The sequence below is a fragment of the Salvelinus alpinus genome, chromosome 17 (assembly GCF_045679555.1).
Source record: "Salvelinus alpinus chromosome 17, SLU_Salpinus.1, whole genome shotgun sequence".
Classification (NCBI taxonomy): Eukaryota; Metazoa; Chordata; class Actinopteri; order Salmoniformes; family Salmonidae; genus Salvelinus; species Salvelinus alpinus.
The window spans coordinates 50,202,425-50,222,417 of record NC_092102.1 but is presented as its reverse complement, the minus strand read 5'-3'; the positions used below and the strand labels follow the sequence as shown (position 1 = coordinate 50,222,417).

At 45.6% G+C, this 19,993-nt stretch overlaps 1 protein-coding gene across 5 annotated transcripts in view; it reads left to right on the top strand.

Moving 5' to 3' along the window:
* Nucleotides 1-1,260: 1,260 nt before the first annotated feature.
* The window catches only part of LOC139543138 (regulator of G-protein signaling 17-like), a 160,042-nt gene continuing 141,309 nt past the window's right edge, over nucleotides 1,261-19,993 (top strand). For 3 of the 5 annotated variants that reach the window (XR_011668609.1, XR_011668607.1, XR_011668608.1), the window contains exon 1: nucleotides 1,262-1,451. The gene's annotated coding sequence lies outside the window, so the exon portion shown is untranslated. Of the gene's footprint in view, nucleotides 1,452-1,531; nucleotides 1,765-19,993 lie in introns of those variants that run through there. The other 2 variants (XM_071349357.1, XM_071349356.1) reach the window with 2 other exon arrangements.

The following is a 19,993-nucleotide window of genomic DNA, read 5'->3' as shown; positions in this document are numbered from 1 at the left end:
ATTTGGTTGCAGCATGAATGAGCAAGCAATGGTTAGGTGACACTTCCCATCTCAGAGAGCTTTACTGACACCACGTGGACAAACAGCAGATCTCATTATATAAAAACGTGACAAATTTTTTTTTTTTTTTAAGAGGAAACGTTCGTTTTTGAATATGATAGAACTACTATTCGAATCCCAGCAACTATTTAGCGTCATTCAGTGCGCCAAATCCTAATCAATGAATTAATGAATCTATTTTCTAATTCCACATGCCCATAGGCCTAGTGTTTAGGCCACCTAGTCTGAAAATTATCAAGATATTCTTTCAAAATAATTTTTGGTAGTTTATTTACATTTTAATGGTATGCAATTGTTCTCCGACAAAACCAGATCAAATATAATAGGCATAAAGAGATATTTTGACTCGCCAGCGGTCGTAACCATGTTTTTATTAGGCTATTGTTGGTGTCTGGCGCCGCTTGCTGGACAAAACCAGTAACACAGGCAGATAGGGAAGAGAATTACAGCCACTGACAACACCGCACAGCATGGTATGTTCCTTACGTAATTTAACGTTTATCAGCAGTGACCTGGTGGAAGGAGCCTACCACGATTGGAAGTATGGAACAGGAAGTGACTTATATGAATTTTGTTGTGGTGGAAGTAACCTACCACGATTTTAAGCATTGTACAGGAAGTGACTTATATGAATTGTGTTGTGTGAGGAGAGATAACTTGTTGTTGAAGTTGTGTGTGTGTGAAACAACAGTTTCTTTTAAATTAAGTAGTTAAAACATGTTTTTCATCAATGAGGTTGATAGGGCTCATGAAGAATAAATAATCAAATCATAGCAGGTCATTTAAAAACTAAAATGGCAAAGTTACCTTCACTGTTACAGTCTCTAGGCTATAAGAGCTATTCCTGGGGTTACCTTATATAAACAAACAATATGATGATGATAATGAGTATTATTATTAGAGGTAGTATTATAATGTCATTACAATATCATTACAATGTTATTTGTGTTGCAATTTTAGTTTACCTGTTGATGAAGATGAGGAGGGAAAAAGGGGATGATAATGAGGACGTTGAGGAAGATGATTATGTACTCAATCAATATGTTAGTTGACCTTAGTCATTAACTTCCTGTATGCTTTAATTGTTATGACTTACAGTGGCACATAAAGAAGTTAGGTTTATAACAAATGCCAGCTATAATGAGGAAGATCCGTTCCTTGGTGAACAGCTCTGTCTGTCTGTGTAAGGAGTACCGTACCGCTCCACGCATGCGCCGTGTAGCCTCCGTTCGCGTCGGTAAGGGTGTCGAGCCCAGCTCGCGCTGGAACACGGCAACAGCGAATATATACCGTATTTTTACATATAAAAAAAAAAAATCATTAAAAGAAACGGATGTGCCTCCGAAAACGAAACGGATACCGTCCACCTGATCATTTTAATGCAAAAAATTGTAAGTATTATTAAATAATAGCCATGTCAAGTAAATTGGTTTTTAGTTTGCCAGTCAATGGTGGGTTTTTCCCATTTTGAAAAAGGTCCGTGATTCCTAGGCTACTGCTGAAGAGAAAAGGGTTGTCTTGAAGAATCAAACCCTGTAAAGGTTTCCCCAAAAAACCTGTAAAACAACATTTAGTATTTGGATCATGTTTTCGACAACACGTTATACACGGAATACAGCTTTCCTGGAAATAGAGTAGCGATATGTCTTTCGATACAATAACCACTGTGCTTCTCATTCGAAACTGACTGAGGAAGAGAGCTAGGTAGGGAAATACTGCTATTGCCGCTTATTTTTGGTCGCTTGTTTCACTGCTTCATTTCTATTAGTAGAATGCTCTGCTCTGGATCCATATTGGTACAATGTGGAGATGTCAGTCTGTTCAAATTTGCTCGGCTATGATTTCTCTCTCTCTCTCTCTCTCTCTCTCTCTCTCGGTACCACTGATAGGATTTATTTGTCATCATTATGACTAGCATAAACATGTGCACAGCCTGCTAACTGTAATATTGAAAGCAGATCATTTGAGCACCCAAGTTAGCTGTTTCCTTGGCTGCTGGTTTGCTATCTGTAAACCCCACAGGAGCGGAAGAAGGAATCTGACGGGGTATATAGTGCAGACGGTTTTTGTATTTGTCAGATTTTGTCCAATTCGTAAATGTGTCAGTTCTCCTCACGCAATATAATAGACTATGAGAGAGTGAGGTTTTATGATTTTTCTATGCCAAATCGTGATGCTTTTCTCAGCTTAGCCAAACAAGTTATTCTTATGGGTTAGTGTCCTTTAGTGTGTGATATGTAGCCTACCGGTAGTGTGTGTGTGTGGGGGGGGGGGGGGGGTACAATACATGTATTTTTCTCAAGTCGATCATCTAGGTCTAGGAAGTGCAAATTGAAAAGATCATCATTGACCGTTGGGAAGTTTGTTTTGTCAGATATCCTATTGATAGGCCTAGATATCATCTGTGTTGCAGGTAACAACATAAATAATAGTATTTTAACCCTCATATTGTTCGTTTATCCGCGTGTGAATCATTTATGAGGAGGATATGTGATTGTCTGCCTACACCTTTCCTCCCAAACTCGTCGTGTAGTAAAGCGCGTTCGTGACTCATGCACGAGACGTTCGATTGAATGAATTTGTTGTGAGCGGCGCCCGGTAAGCGCGTCCCCGTGGAGCGGAGGAAGGTGAGGGAGGCGGGGCACCGGTGTCGCGTGGCGGCGAAGCGCTTTGAAACATGTTTCGTGCGTACCAATCTCCTGAGGACGCGCTTCTGAATATGAGGGGGATACGAAGCAAAGCTTGCAAACTGCATTTTGGGCACACAGATCACACCAAACCCCATGGATTGCAATAAAAACATCTTTAAGTCAGTCAAAATCAATCTACATGTTCTAGTTTTTTTTTTTATGACTGAAAATGTCTGATATGCATCCTGGAGTTTGCCACACATGATTAATAACAGAAATCAAGAGTTCCCTAAAGCCTTTTCTGTTATTTTGACAGATTGCTCCGAGAGAGGATTCTATTGTAGGTTGGGAGAAAAGAGCAACATAGAGAGCAATGCAGCAGAAACATCTGACATGAGAGGATATGCACTGAGGAGCCCAAAAACTGACATTATGTCAGACATATGACATGAACATGGAGTTGTTTTGGGGAAATTGATAGACTCAGATACGCGCACAAAAAAAAGCGTATTTCTCAAAAATTGTATGAACACATTTAATTACATCCCTGTTAGTGAGCATTTCTCCTTTGCCAAGATAATCCATCCAATTGCCAGGTGTGGCATATCAAGAAGCTGATTAAACAGCATGCACATTACACAGGTGCACCTTGTGCTGGGGGGGCAATAAAAGGCCTCTCTAAAATGTGCAGTTTTATCACACAACACAATGCCACAGATGTCTCAAGTTTTGAGGGAGTGTGCAATTGGCTTGCTGAATGCAGGAATGTCCACCAGAGCTGTTGCCAGAGAATTTAATGTTAATTTCTCTACCATAAGCCGTCGTTTTAGAGAATTTGGCAGTACGTCCAACCGGCCTCACACCTGCAGACCACGTTTAACCACACCAGCCCAGGACCTCCACATCCGGCTTCTTCACCTGCAGGATCGTCTGAGACCAGCCACTCGGACAGCTGATGAAACTGTCAGAAACCGTCTCAGGGAAGCTAATCTGCGTGCTCGTCATCCTCGCCAGGGTCTTGACTTGACTGCAGTTCAGCGTCGTAACCGACTTCAGTGAGCAACATGCTCACCTTCGATGCTATTTGCGGATGAATCCTTGTTTCAACTGTACCCGGACAGATGGCAGACAGGGTGTATAGCGTTGTGTGGGTGAGAGGTTTGCTGATGTCACCGTTGTGAACAGAGTGCCCCGTGGTGGTGGTGGTGTTATGGTATGGGGCAGGCATAAGCTACGGACAACAAACACAATTGCATTTTATCGATGGCAATTTGAATGCATAGAGATACCGTGACGAGATCCTGAGGTCCATTGTCGTGCCATTCATCCACCGCCATCACCTCATGTTTCAGCATGATAATGCACGGCCCCATGTCACAAGAATCTGTGCACAATTCCTGGATGCTGAAAATGTCCCAGTTCTTCCATGGCCTGCATACTCACCAGACATGTCACCCATTGAGCATGTTTGGGATGCTCTGGATCGACGTGTAAGACAAGAGTGTTCCAGTTCCTGTCAATATCAAGCAACTTCTTACAGCCATTGAAGAGGAGTGGGACAACATTCCACAGGCCACAATCAACAGCCTGATCAACTCGAAGGAGTTGGAGATACTGACTGGTTTTCTAATCTAAGTCCCTACCTTTTTAAGGGTATCTGTGACCAACAGATGCATATCTGTATTCCCAGTCATGTGAAATCCAAAGATTAGGACCTAATGAATGTATTTCAATTGACTGATTTCCTCGTATGAACTGCAACATGTTCCAGTTGCATGTTCCGTTTCTAGTGTAGATAAAGAACCAAATGGAACACTATTCCCTATATAGTGCAATACTACCCATAGGGCCATGGTTAATAGTAGTGCACTATGTAGGGAATAAGGTTCCATTTTGGGATGCGAAAAAAGTATTTATCTGATACTAAGTGGTGTCGAAAGTATCTTCCACTTGCAAAAGTGGATCCCTGGTCTTCCACTTACAAAAGGGGATCCCTGGTCTTCCACTTGCAAAAGTGGATCCCTGGTCTTCCACTTACAAAAGGGGATCCCTGGTCTTCCACTTACAAAAGGGGATCCCGGGTCTTCCACTTACAAAAGGGGATCCCTGGTCTTCCACTTACAAAAGGGGATCCCTGGTCTTCCACTTACAAAAGGGGATCCCTGGTCTTCCACTTACAAAAGGGGATCCCTGGTCTTCCACTTACAAAAGTGGATCCCTGGGCAGTGAGAGAAGTGAAAGGCTATACTATAGACTACTATTACTGCAACAAGATAAATCCGGTGTATAGTTTCCTCAGTCCAAGAGAATAGAAGGAGAAAGGAAGGCTAGATCCACTAGAGAATAGAAGGAGGACCGATACACACCAAGGCTAGATCCACTAGAGAATAGAAGGAGGACAGATACACACCAAGGTTAGATCCACTAGAGAATAGAAGGAGGACAGATACACACCAAGGCTAGATCCACTAGAGAATAGAAGGAGGATGGATACACACCAAGGCTAGATCCACTAGAGAATAGAAGCAGGACGGATACACACCAAGGCTAGATCCACTACAGAATAGAAGGAGGACGGATACACACCAAGGCTAGATCCACTAGAGAATAGAAGGAGGACAGATACACACCAAGGCTAGATCCACTACAGAATAGAAGGAGGACGGATACACACCAAGGCTAGATCCACTAGAGAATAGAAGGAGGACGGATACACACAAAGGCTAGATCCACTAGAGAATAGAAGGAGGACGGATACACACCAAGGCTAGATCCACTAGAGAATAGAAGGAGGACAGATACACACCAAGGCTAGATCCACTACAGAATAGAAGGAGGACGGATACACACCAAGGCTAGATCCACTAGAGAATAGAAGGATGACGGATACACACAAAGGCTAGATCCACTAGAGAATAGAAGGAGGACAGATACACACCAAGGCTAGATCCACTACAAAATAGAAGGAGGACGGATACACACCAAGGCTAGATCCACTAGAGAATAGAAGGAGGACGGATACACACCAAGGCTAGATCCACTAGAGAATAGAAGGAGGACGGATACACACCAAGGCTAGATCCACTACAGAATAGAAGGAGGACGGATACACACCAAGGCTAGATCCACTAGAGAATAGAAGGAGGACAGATACACACCAAGGCTAGATCCACTAGAGAATAGGAGGACGGATACACACCAAGGCTAGATCCACTAGAGAATAGAAGGAGGAAGGATACACACCAAGGCTAGATCCACTAGAGAATAGAAGGAGGACGGATACACACCAAGGCTAGATCCACTAGAGAATAGAAGGAGGACGGATACACACCAAGGCTAGATCCACTACAGAATAGAAGGAGGACGGATACACACCAAGGCTAGATCCACTAGAGAATAGAAGGAGGATGGATACACACCAAGGCTAGATCCACTAGAGAATAGAAGGAGGACAGATACACACCAAGGCTAGATCCACTACAGAATAGAAGGAGGAAGGATACACACCAAGGCTAGATCCATTAGAGAATAGAAGGAGGACAGATACACACCAAGGCTAGATCCATTAGAGAATAGAAGGAGGACGGATACACACCAAGGCTAGATCCACTAGAGAATAGAAGGAGGACAGATACACACCAAGGCTAGATCCACTAGAGAATAGAAGGAGGACAGATACACACCAAGGCTAGATCCATTACAGAATAGAAGGAGGACAGATACACACCAAGGCTAGATCCATTACAGAATAGAAGGAGGAAGGATACACACCAAGGCTAGATCCACTAGAGAATAGAAGGAGGACGGATACACACCAAGGCTAGATCCACTAGAGAATAGAAGGAGGACGGATACACACCAAGGCTAGATCCACTAGAGAATAGAAGGAGGACGGATACACACCAAGGCTAGGTCCACTAGAGAATAGAAGGAGGACGGATACACACCAAGGCTAGATCCACTAGAGAATAGAAGGAGGACAGATACACACCAAGGCTAGATCCACTAGAGAATAGAAGGAGGATGGATACACACCAAGGCTAGATCCACTAGAGAATAGAAGGAGGATGGATACACACCAAGGCTAGATCCATTACAGAATAGAAGGACAGATACACACCAAGGCTAGATCCACGGAGGACGGATACACACCAAGGCTAGATCCACTAGAGAATAACCCATTACTCTGTTCTGACCTTGTCAGTCAGCCTCAGGGCAGGTCAAGTCAGTTTAGGTAACGTGCTTGGGGCAGAGCGGAGTTCGCCAAAAAATAAGATTCCTATTTTTTCCGCCTCGGCTGAGTGTCTTTCGAGTGCACGATCACTACGCCTGGATAGAATTACGCCCCCCATTGAAAATGAATGGGGCAAATCTGCCCTTAAATCCATCAGAGGAGGAGTGGCCTAGCCTGGAATCCACACTGAATATTAATCCAATTTCACTCATGTTTCACTTCAGTGAAGGTGTATTTACTTAGTTACTTATAGGCTTAAATACTTAGTATTTAAAGAAGGGGTGAAAGTAAGTTGGAACAGTCCAGTACGGCTTCCCCTGCAAAATAAATAGTGAAACATAAGCCTATCACAATAACTAAAACGTAGATTACAAGAAAACTGTAGGCTATTACACTTATCTATCATTACCGAATGCCTGTCGCATTAAAAATGAGCGACTGAACAAAAGGTGTGGTTCAATTACATTATGCCAAGGCAGAGTCGCCGAGACCGAGACCGAGACGCGTGCGGACAGCAGTGTACGCATCAGTTCAGGTTACGAGACTTGTGTAGGCCTAATGAACGACAATCACAATCATTCAGAACACTTCCGGGTGTTTTGTAAGTCACGTCTCTTGGATGTTGGAATTATTTCAGAGGGGAGTAGTTTAATAGTTGGATTAGTAGCTGAAGTCTGGACACCGATTGGCGCCGGAATAGGACCGCCATGTGCTGAAGCGCGTTAAAATTGTCTGTCCCCGGATGCAACACTCACTACCGACTTCCAAACTGCCTCACACCTAGCCTACTGTAATAGCAACTCCTACTGTAATAGCAGTAAAATGACAGACCACAATGTTAATGATGTCTCTGGAACAACGTTGGAGAAATATAATTTATTTAATTCGGCATCTTGATAGAATGTGAATGTGTGTTAGGAAACCTATTGTGACCGCCTAAACGTTTCTTTCGGCGTCATAAAAGATGACAGTTATTTAATTTTCAAACACATCAAATATCCATGGTGATTCATTGATCATTCTATCGTTTGATGACATAAATTTGGTGACCAGGGTTTTATTTAGTGTTCTAAACGAGGATGATGTAATGACAGAAGAGAAGCCGTACGTTAACTATATATACAAAAGTATGTGGACACCCCTTCAAATGAGTGGATTCCGGCTATTTAAGCCACAATAGTCGCTGACAGGTGTGTAAAATAAAATACACAGCCATGCAATCTCCATAGACAAACATTGTCAGTAGAATGGCCTTTACTGAAGAGCTCAGTGACTCTCAACGTGACAACATCATAGGATGCCACCTTTCCAAAAAGTCAGTTTGTCATATTTTGCCCTGCTAGAGCTGCCCCGGTCAACTGTAAGTGCTGTTATTGTGTGATATAAACGTCTAGGAGCAACAACGGATCAGCAGCGAAGTGGTAGGCCAAACAAGCTCACCTACCAAGCTCAAAGAATAGGACCGCCAAGTGCTGAAGCGCGTTAAAATTGTCTGTCCCCAGATGCAACACTCACTACCGAGTTCCAAACTGCCTCTGGAAGCAACGTCAGCACAAGAACTGTTCGTCGGGAATTTCATGGGTTTCCATGGCCGAACAGACCGCACACAAGCCTAAGATCACCATGCCAATGCCAAGCGTCGGCTGGGGTGGTGTAAAGCTCGCCGCCATTGGACTTTGGACCAGTGGAAACGCATTTTCTGGCGTGATGAATCACCATCTGGCGGTTCGATGGACGAATCTGGGTTTGGCGGATGCCAGGAGAACGCTACCTGCCCAAATTCGTAGTGCCAACTGTAAAGTTTGGTGGAGGAGGAAAAATGGTCTGGGGCTGTTTTTCATGGTTCGGGCCCCTTAGTTCCAGTGAAGGGAAATCTTAACGCTACAGCATACAATGACATTCTAGACGATTCTGTGCTTCCAACTTTGTGGCAACAGTTTGGGGAAGGCCCTTTCCTGTTTCTGGATGACAATGCCCCCGTGCACAAAGCGAGGTCAATACAGAATTGGTTTGTCGAGATAGTTGTGGAAGAACTTGACTGGCCCATCGAACACCTTTGGGATGAATTGGAACGCCGACTGTGAGCCAGGCCTAATCGCCCCCAACATCAATGCCCGACCTCACTAATGCTCTTGTGGCTGAATTGAAGCAAGTCCCCGCAGCAATGTTCCAACATCTAGTGGAAAGCCTTCCCAGAAGAGTGGAGGCTGTTACAGCAGCAATGTTCCGACATCTAGTGGAAAGCCTTCCCAGAAGAGTGGAGGCTGTTGTAGCAGCAAAGGGGGAACCCTGTCAGTACCCTATACCTCTGTCAGTACACTCAGTGTACATCAAAGAGAAACAGGATATCAGTGCAAATCAGAGCGAAGCAGGATATCAGTGTGATTTAGAGAGAAACAGGATATCAGTGTGACTCAGAGAGAAACAGGATATCAGTGTGACAGCGCGTCCTTCTCCAGAGGAAGTATGTGACTCATTCATGTCACTCTGCAGAAAGATATCTTGCTCTGTTCTCCTATTGTCAGGCCACATCCTCAGCCTCTGTCTCAACCTGTCTGTCTCAACCTGTCTGTCTCAACCTGCCTGTCTCAACCTGTCTGTCTCAACCTGTCTGTCTCAACCTGTCTGTCTCAACCTGTCTGTCTCAACCTTACTATAGTCTAGATTTGGTGCCTGTCTGTCTCAACCTTACTATAGTCTAGATATGGTGCCTGTCTGTCTCAACCTTACTATAGTCTAGATATGGTGCCTGTCTGTCTCAGTCTGACTGTAGGGTAGATATGGTGCCTGTCTGTCTCAGTCTGACTGTAGGGTAGATATGGTGCCTGTCTGTCTCAACCTTACTATAGTCTAGATTTGGTGCCTGTCTGTCTCAGTCTGACTGTAGGGTAGATATGGTGCCTGTCTGTCTCAGTCTGACTGTAGGGTAGATATGGTGCCTGTCTGTCTCAGTCTGACTGTAGAGTAGATATGGTGCCTGTCTGTCTCAGTCTGACTGTAGGGTAGATATGGTGCCTGGCTGTCTCAGTCTGACTGTAGGGTAGATATGGTGCCTGTCTGTCTCAGTCAGACTGTAGGGTAGATATGGTGCCTGTCTGTCTCAGTCTGACTGTAGAGTAGATATGGTGCCTGTCTGTCTCAGTCTGACTGTAGGGTAGATATGGTGCCTGTCTGTCTCAGTCTGACTGTAGTGTAGATATGGTGCCTGTCTGTCTCAGTCTGACTGTAGGGTAGATATGGTGCCTGTCTATCTCAGTCTGACTGTAGGGTAGATTTGGTGCCTGTCTGTCTCAGTCTGACTGTAGAGTAGATATGGTGCCTGTCTGTCTCAGTCTGACTGTAGAGTAGATATGGTGCCTGTCTGTCTCGGTCAGACTGTAGGGTAGATATGGGGCCTGTCTGTCTCTGTCTGACTGTAGGGTAGATATGGTGCCTGTCTGTCTCAGTCTGACTGTAGTCTAGATATGGTGCCTGTCTGTCTCAGTCTGACTGTAGGGTAGATATGGTGCCTGTCTGTCTCAGTCTGACTGTAGGGTAGATATGGTGCATGTCTGTCTCAGTCTGACTGTAGGGTAGAAATGGGGCCTGTCTGTCTCAGTCTGACTGTAGTGTAGATATGGTGCCTGTCTGTCTCAGTCTGACTGTAGGGTAGATATGGTGCCTGTCTGTCTCAGTCTGACTGTAGGGTAGATATGGTGCCTGTCTGTCTCAGTCTGACTGTAGGGTAGATATGGTGCCTGTCTGTCTCAGTCTGACTGTAGGGTAGATATGGGGCCTGTCTGACTGTAGGGTAGATATGGTGCCTGTCTGTCTCAGTCTGACTGTAGGGTAGATATGGTGCCTGTCTGTCTCAGTCAGACTGTAGGGTAGATATGGTGCCTGTCTGTCTCAGTCAGACTGTAGAGTAGATATGGTGCCTGTCTGTCTCAGTCTGACTGTAGAGTAGATATGGTGCCTGTCTGTCTCAGTCTGACTGTAGGGTAGATATGGGGCCTGTCTGTCTCAGTCTGACTGTAGAGTAGATATGGTGCCTGTCTGTCTCAGTCTGACTGTAGGGTAGATATGGTGCCTGTCTGTCTCAGTCTGACTGTAGAGTAGATATGGGGCCTGTCTGTCTCAGTCTGACTGTAGGGTAGATATGGGGCCTGTCTGTCTCAGTCTGACTGTAGAGTAGATATGGTGCCTGTCTGTCTCAGTCTGACTGTAGGGTAGATATGGTGCCTGTCTGTCTCAGTCAGACTGTAGAGTAGATATGGTGCCTGTCTGTCTCAGTCAGACTGTAGAGTAGATATGGGGCCTGTCTGTCTCAGTCAGACTGTAGGGTAGATATGGGGCCTGTCTGTCTGAGTCAGACTGTAGAGTAGATATGGTGCCTGTCTGTCTCAGTCAGACTGTAGGGTAGATATGGTGCCTGTCTGTCTCAGTCTGACTGTAGGGTAGATATGGTGCCTGTCTGTCTCAGTCTGACTGTAGGGTAGATATGGTGCCTGTCTGTCTCAGTCAGACTGTAGGGTAGATATGGTGCCTGTCTGTCTCAGTCTGACTGTAGGGTAGATATGGTGCCTGTCTGTCTCAGTCTGACTGTAGGGTAGATATGGTGCCTGTCTGTCTCAGTCAGACTGTAGGGTAGATATGGTGCCTGTCTGTCTCAGTCAGACTGTAGGGTAGATATGGTGCCTGTCTGTCTCAGTCTGACTGTAGGGTAGATATGGTGCCTGTCTGTCTCAGTCAGACTGTAGGGTAGATATGGTGCCTGTCTGTCTCAGTCAGACTGTAGGGTAGATATGGTGCCTGTCTGTCTCAGTCAGACTGTAGGGTAGATATGGTGCCTGTCTGTCTCAGTCTGACTGTAGGGTAGATATGGTGCCTGTCTGTCTCAGTCAGACTGTAGGGTAGATACGGTGCCTGTCTGTCTCAGTCAGACTGTAGGGTAGATATGGGGCCTGTCTGTCTCAGTTGGTAATGGTGTAGCGCTAACAACGTCAGTCGTGGGTTCAATTCCCACAGGGATCACTTGCACTAAAAGTGTAAGAGCTGTATTTGTGGATGGTGAGTAGAGTGGTCATGCAGCTATAGATACTGGATCTCATCATCACACCTGAACTTTTACACTTTTCTCGTTTCCAAAATGAACAATAAGTAATAATAACCACTACAGACCCAGTTACATCAGAGTACCGTTAGATCCTTCTGCTTCAAGCCCTGATACTGTTTTTCCATGGACAGTTTGATCTCCATCTGTCTTCCACTCTATTCCTCTGTCTTCTCTTTCTCCATCTGTCTTCTACTCTATTCCTCTGTCCTCTCTTTCTCCATCTGTCTTCTACTCTATTCCTCTGTCCTCTCTTTCTCCATCTGTCTTCTACTCTATTCCTCTGTCTTCTCTTTCTCCATCTGTCTTCTACTCTATTCCTCTGTCCTCTCTTTCTCCATCTGTCTTCTACTCTATTCCTCTGTCTTCTCTTTCTCCACCTGTCTTCTACTCTATTCCTCTGTCCTCTCTTTCTCCATCTGTCTTCCACTCTATTCCTCTGTCTTCTCTTTATCCATCTGTCTTCTACTCTATTCCTCTGTCTTCTCTTTCTCCATCTGTCTTCTACTCTATTCCTCTGTCCTCTCTTTCTCCATCTGTCTTCTACTCTATTCCTCTGTCCTCTCTTTCTCCATCTGTCTTCTACTCTATTCCTCTGTCTTCTCTTTCTCCATCTGTCTTCTACTCTATTCCTCTGTCCTCTCTTTCTCCATCTGTCTTCTACTCTATTCCTCTGTCCTCTCTTTCTCCATCTGTCTTCTACTCTATTCCTCTGTCTTCTCTTTCTCCATCTGTCTTCTACTCTATTCCTCTGTCCTCTCTTTCTCCATCTGTCTTCCACTCTATTCCTCTGTCCTCTCTTTCTACATCTGTCTGCCACTCTATTCCTCTGTCCTCTCTTTCTCCATCTGTCTGCCACTCTATTCCTCTGTCCTCTCTTTCTCCATCTGTCTTCCACTCTATTCCTCTGTCCTCTCTTTCTACATCTGTCTGCCACTCTATTCCTCTGTCCTCTCTTTCTCCATCTGTCTGCCACTCTATTCCTCTGTCCTCTCTTTCTACATCTGTCTGCCACTCTATTCCTCTGTCCTCTCTTTCTCCATCTGTCTTCCACTCTATTCCTCTGTCCTCTCTTTCTACATCTGTCTGCCACTCTATTCCTCTGTCCTCTCTTTCTACATCTGTCTGCCACTATTCCTCTTTTTTGGGTTCCCCTTTCATTCCCTCTCTCCTCCCTCCCTCCCTCCCTCCCTCCCTCCCTCCCTCCCTCCGTCCCTCCCTCCCTCTCCTGTTCTTCGGTTTCTTAAAGGGGAAGAAGGAACATAGAGCAGAGTCCTGCACCCGTCACATCAAGTCTGAGCCCCACCCGCCACATCAAGTCTGAGCCCCACCCGCCACATCAAGTCTGAGCCCCACCCGCCACATCAAGTCTGAGCCCCACCCGCCACATCAAGTCTGAGCCCCACCCGCCACATCAAGTCTGAGCCCCACCCGCCACATCAAGTCTGAGCCCCACCCGTCACATCAAGTCTGAGCCCCACCCGCCACATCAAGTCTGAGCCCCACCCGCCACATCAAGTCTGAGCCCCACCCGCCACATCAAGTCTGAGCCCCACCCGCCACATCAAGTCTGAGCCCCACCCGCCACATCAAGTCTGAGCCCCACCCGTCACATCAAGTCTGAGCCCCACCCGCCACATCAAGTCTGAGCCCCAACCTCCACATCAAGTCTGAGCCCCACCCGCCACATCAAGTCTGAGCCCCACCCGTCACATCAAGTCTGAGCCCCACCCGCCACATCAAGTCTGAGCCCCACCCGCCACATCAAGTCTGAGCCCCACCCGCCACATCAAGTCTGAGCCCCACCCGCCACATCAAGTCTGAGCCCCACCCGTCACATCAAGTCTGAGCCCCACCCGCCACATCAAGTCTGAGCCCCACCCGCCACATCAAGTCTGAGCCCCACCCGCCACATCAAGTCTGAGCCCCACCCGCCACATCAAGTCTGAGCCCCACCCGCCACATCAAGTCTGAGCCCCACCCGTCACATCAAGTCTGAGCCCCACCCGTCACATCAAGTCTGAGCCCCACCCGCCACATCAAGTCTGAGCCCCACCCGCCACATCAAGTCTGAGCCCCACCCGCCACATCAAGTCTGAGCCCCACCCGCCACATCAAGTCTGAGCCCCACCCGCCACATCAAGTCTGAGCCCCACCCGCCACATCAAGTCTGAGCCCCACCCGCCACATCAAGTCTGAGCCCCACCCGCCACATCAAGTCTGAGCCCCACCCGATATCCGACATCAGGACAGATGGACAGTTGGGTTGTTGGGATTACCCAAACATGGGTTAATTTAACCATCAGTTTGGTATTTTTTACTCTCATGCTGGGTTGACCTAGCAGCTGGGTCTTTTTTAATGTAATCCTAATCTCACATAAAATGTTATTGGTCACATACGCATGGTTAGCAGATGTTATTGCAAGTGTAGCGAAATTCTTGTGCTTCTAGTTCCCGACAGTGCAGCAATATCTAACATGTAATCTAACAATTCCACCTTGAGATAGAAGCTGTTTTTCAGTCTCTCGGTCCCAGCTTTGATGCACCTGTACTGACCTCGCCTTCTGGATGGTAGCAAGGTGAACAGGCAGTGGCTCGGGTGGTTGTTATCCTTGATGGCCTTCCTGTGACATCGGATTCTGTAGATGTCCTGGAAGGCAGGTAGTTTGCCCCCGGTGATGCGTTGGGCAGACCTCACCACCCTCTGGAGAGCGCTGCGGTTGTGGGCGGAGCAGTTGCCATACCAGGCGGTGATACAGCCCGACAGGATGCTCTCAATTGTGCATCTGTAAAAGTTTGTGAGGGTTTTAGGTGACAAGCCAAATTTCTTCAGCCTCCTGAGGGGTGTGGGTCCATTTCACAAACTGAAAGGTTCCTGGTTCAAATCCCCGAACTGACTAGGTAAAAAAGATGTCAATGTGCCCTTGAGCCAGGCACTGAACCCTATTGGCTACTGTAAGTGGACTCTGGATAATAATGTCTCCTAAATGGTAAAAATGGAATGAAGAACTATAGACTTATTTTCACAATGCAACACGGTACATTGACAACTCAAATCGCAAACTACCAGCTACACAGATTCAAACTAGATACGTCCTGCGTATGGTTTAAATGAACGAAAGCCTGAATTAATGCAATAATTAACTTATAATTAACAGAATTATTGTAAACAAATACCTGCTAGCACTTTTTGCAGGTTGTGTATCCATTCTACCGGGATGTTGTTTTCCTTGTCCACAATCCTTCCCAAACTGGGGATTTCACTCACGCAACACCTTTTTCTACCATGGTTGTTCCCCGCGTCGTAACCTTTCTTTGTATTTCTCCTGTTACGTTAGCCGTTTTCACGTGCGCTAGGAGTCCGGGAAAATAAACTCGGCAATGTATTGTCACGTGGCGGAAGGGACCAAATTAGGAATGTTTCAGCACCACACAAATACTATTGGACGGTTCCGGGGGCGGCAGGGTAGCCCAATAGTTAGAGCGTTGGGCCAATAACCAAAAGGTTGCTAGATCGAATCCCTGAGCTGATGAGGTAAAAATCTGTCGTTCTGCCCCTGAACAAGGCAGTTAACCCACTGTTCCTAGGCTGTCATTGTAAATAAGAATTTGTTCTTAACTTGCCTAGTTAAATAAATTAAAAATCCCTGGTCCACTCTCTCGCTGCATGGCTGGTAGCCTGTCTGCCTCAGCGTTCCCATAGCCAGTGTTCTCCATAGGTACATGAAGTAGCCAGCCAGGCTCACCCGGGCTGGGCCAGCGACTATCAGGGAATAACAACTTATTAACATTTTTTGTCAGCTGTTGTACAAGATGATATCAATAATTTTGACTGCACCGGGGCCTTTAAAAGAATCTTGTAAGAGTCTGCTGACTTCCAACAGGCTTCAAGTTTCCTTTTAAGGGGCATTTTCTCAGCTATCTGTAGTACAGGTATGATTGAAGACTGAAGCAGGTGTTTAACATGGGCTTTGCTACACAAAAAAGGAGCAGTTGACTAGTCCATTGTCAACACTTTGATTAAATCAGTAGACATCTAGCAATATCTTTGAAAATACCATACAAGATCCAATGGATCCACTGGCCCGACACATGTTATACTGGATCCACTGGCCTGACACATGTTATACTGGATCCTCAGGCCCGACACATGTTATATGGATCCACTGGCCTGACAAATGTTATACTAGATCCTCTGGCCCGACACATGTTATACTGGATCCTCTGGCCCGACACATGTTATAATGGGTCCACTGGCCTGACATATGTTATACTGGATCCTCTGGCCCGACACATGTTTTACTGGATCCACTGGCCTGACACATGTTATACTGGATCCTCTGGCCCGACACATGTTATACTGGGTCCTCTGGCCTGACACATGTTATAATGGGTCCTCTGGCCCGACACATGTTATACTGGATCCACTGGCCTGACACATGTTATAATGGGTCCACTGGCCTGACACATGTTATACTGGATCCTCTGGCCCGACACATGTTATACTGGATCCTCTGGCCCGACACATGTTATACTGGATCCTCTGGCCCGACACATGTTATAATGGGTCCATTGGCCTGACACATGTTATACTGGATCCTCTGGCCCGACACATGTTATACTGGATCCACTGGCCCGACACATGTTACACTGGATCCACTGGCCTGACACATGTTATAATGGATCCACTGGCCTGATATGTTATACTGTATCCTCTGGCCCGACACATGTTATACTGGATCCACTGGCCCGACACATGTTATACTGGATCCTCTGTCCCGACACTTGTTATACTGGGTCCTCTGGCCTGACACATGTTATAATGGATCCTCTGGCCCGACACATGTTATACTGGATCCACTGGCCTGACACATGTTATAATGGGTCCACTGGCCCGACACATGTTATACTGGATCCTCTGTCCCGACACATGTTATACTGGATCCATTGGCCCGACACATGTTATACTGGATCCTCTGTCCCGACACATGTTTTATTGGACCCGAACAAGTTCCGACACATGTTATACTGGATCCACTGGCCCGACACATGTTTTACTGGATCCACTGTCCCGACATATGTTATACTGGATCCTCTGTCCCGACACATGTTATACTGGATCCACTGGCCCGACACATGTTATACTGGACCCACTGTCCCGACACATGTTATACTGGATCCACTGTCCCGACACATGTTTTACTGGATCCTCTGTCCCGACACATGTTTTACTGTATCCACTGTTCCGACACATGTTATACTGGATCCACTGTCCCGACACATGTTATACTGGGTCCTCTGGCCTGACACATGTTATAATGGATCCTCTGGCCCGACACATGTTTTACTGGATCCACTGGCCTGACACATGTTATAATGGGTCCACTGGCCTGACACATGTTATACTGGATCCTCTGTCCCGACACATGTTATACTGGATCCACTGGCCCGACACATGTTATACTGGATCCTCTGTCCCGACACATGTTATACTGGATCCACTGGCCCGACACATGTTATACTGGATCCTCTGTCCCGACACATGTTATACTGGATCCACTGGCCCGACACATGTTATACTGGATCCTCTGTCCCGACACATGTTATACTGGATCCACTGTCCCGACACATGTTATACTGGATCCACTGTCCCGACACATGTTATACTGGATCCACTGTCCCGACACATGTTATACTGGATCCACTGTCCCGACACATGTTATACTGGATCCACTGTCCCGACACATGTTTTATTGGACCCGAACAAGTTCTGACACATGTTATACTGGATCCACTGTCCCGACACATGTTTTACTGGATCCTCTGTCCCGACACATGTTTTACTGGATCCACTGTCCCGACACATGTTATACTGGATCCACTGTCCCGACACATGTTTTACTGGATCCTCTGGCCCGACACATGTTATACTGTATCCACTGTCCCGACACATGTTATACTGGATCCACTGTCCCTCACATTTTTATGGGACGTATGAAATTCACTCACATTTATATGGGACGTATAAATTCATGCTCTCTCCCTCCGTGTAAAGAAATTCAACTGCAACCACAACACACACACACACAACACACACCCAGATAACCGAGAGGCAGGACAGACAGCAGACTGTCAAACCAGCAGTGTTTCCCTGTCATCGCTCACTTTGTGACGGACAAGCGCCTGTCCTCCTATCAATAGATCGCTAGAAGAGGCATATTGTTCATTCTAACAGAAGGAAGGCTCAGCTGTTTTGTTTTTTTATCTGACTAGCGAACTGAAAAGTTGCCTAGTTAATTTTAAGTGGAAAAAGGAGTCTGTAATCGGCTATTCAGGCGTCACCTCGTAGTCTAATGCACTGTTTTCAAACTAGGGGTCACCTGATTTTGAAAATGAGGTCAGGAGAGAAAATCTGAAATAGAAAAAAAAATGAAAAGTGGTTTGATTCAAATAACCAGGATTACGTCAATAACCTCAGGTAGCCTCTAGATGTGGTTCTATTAAACAAAGCAGTTTCTGTTTTCTTCCTACAAATGTGCCTCTATCTTTTGAACTGTGTGAGCTACAAAATATTATGACCCCATCACTGAATGATAAGACACTCAAGAGATCGTATGTGTTTCCCTCTGAATTACCCACAAGCCCCACAGCACTCATTAGAACAGAGTGGACAAGACCAGGAACTAAATCAAACTGGGAGAAAAGTAAAATAATCAATTAAGATTGAAATACTGTCAAAAGTACTGTCAGACTGATTTATTATAGACTGTCATAGCCCCAATTAAAAAAGTAAACATTGGCCTTTGATTAAATCACATTTTGGTATCAAAATGGTGGTCGGGGCCTAATGGTATTTGCAACACAATTCAACACAACAAGCTCCTGTGTTTGTAAAAAATATTTTTTTTTACCTTGATTTAAAACGTTTCCGACTGCTAACCGACCCACGGGTTAGATTACTGTATTTGATGGGTCGACCGCGGGTATCCGACCCGATGTAGGACCTCTAGCTTAGAATTATTGTTTTTTTAATGAAAACTGTAGCTGACAATTTCTACGTGAGAAGAAAAAAAATCTCATTTATGAAAATAATTATTTTTTACATATTCATTGATGGGAAATACCTAATGACCGTTATGCTTATCAGTCGATGGGTTCATTTGCATAATTACAGCGGAATTATTTTGACGCATGTGTATTTTTGTTAGTCATCATGTTTATCACACGCGCACAGCGTACAGATACGGAGCCTATGAGCAGAAAATGGCCAGACTTAGTACGAGAGCTGCTGCTATAGCTTCTCAAACAGCTCATTCGTTGCTGCTGAAAGTGAAACGAGACTTTTAGAAGCCCAATCATTGCGTTGTTACAATTCTAAATTCAATCGCATGTTTAAAAACTGTTTTTGATGGCCACGATTTAAAAAGAGCTACTATTTTTATTTCTCAACTGGTAATTGAAGTTTGCTTCCCATTCGCCATTCAACTGCACATAGGGAACGGTAGGCAGTTTTCAGCGTGTCACGCACCACTTTGCAACGAGCTGCTTTTTGAAAAAATATACTTAATTTCTTTAAACCTGAATGCTTTTCTTCATTATGAGGCGTGTCTCACCTTGTGTAACAGTTTTGCTTTCGTCCCTCTCCTCGCCCCTACCTGGGCTCGAACCAGAGACCCTCTGCACACATCAACAACGGACACTCACGAAGCATCGTTAGCAAGGGAAACAACTACTTCAAGTCTCGTCAGAGTGACGTCACCGATTGAAACGCTATTAGCACCCGCACCCCGCTAACTAGCTAGCCATTTCACACCGGTTACACTTGTCATTTTACACCGGTTACAAAGTAAAATCCAACCGTGGAAACGTGGAGGAAATTATTTTATAAAGACTTCCATATACCATTGAAACCAGTAGCCTATTGTTTTATAAAGACTTCCATATACCATTGAAACCAGTAGCCTATTGTTTTATAAA